We start from the raw sequence: 543 nt of genomic DNA, 5'->3' as shown, positions 1-543 counted from the left end.
GTTGGCTCTCCATTTCCTTTTCTCTGTTATTCCCCTTTCAGATTGGCAAGTTGGCCCTCCATTTCCTTTTCTCTGTTATTCCCCTTTCAGATTGGCAAGTTGGCCCTCCATTTCCTTTTCTCTGTTATTCCCCTTTCAGATTGGCAAGTTGGCCCTCCATTTCCTTTTCTTTGTTATTCCCCTTTCAGATTGGCAAGTTGGCCCTCCATTTCCTTTTCTCTGTTATTCCCCTTTCAGATTGGCAAGTTGGCCCTCCATTTCCTTTTCTCTGTTATTCCCCTTTCAGATTGGCAAGTTGGCCCTCCATTTCCTTTTCTCTGTTATTCCCCTTTCAGATTGGCAAGTTGGCCCTCCATTTCCTTTTCTCTGTTATTCCCCTTTCAGATTGGCAAGTTGGCCCTCCATTTCCTTTTCTCTGTTATTCCCCTTTCAGATTGGCAAGTTGGCCCTTCATTTCCTTTTCTCTCTTTCTTCTCTTCCCCATTTTCTCATCACTCCTCTTCCTCTCTCCATTTCGTATCCTTCCTTTTTTATTATTTCGAT

Source organism: Myxine glutinosa, chromosome 7, assembly GCF_964187855.1.
Source record: "Myxine glutinosa chromosome 7, kmMyxGlut1.1, whole genome shotgun sequence".
Taxonomy (NCBI): Eukaryota; Metazoa; Chordata; class Myxini; order Myxiniformes; family Myxinidae; genus Myxine; species Myxine glutinosa.
Note: the sequence above shows the minus strand (reverse complement) of the source record.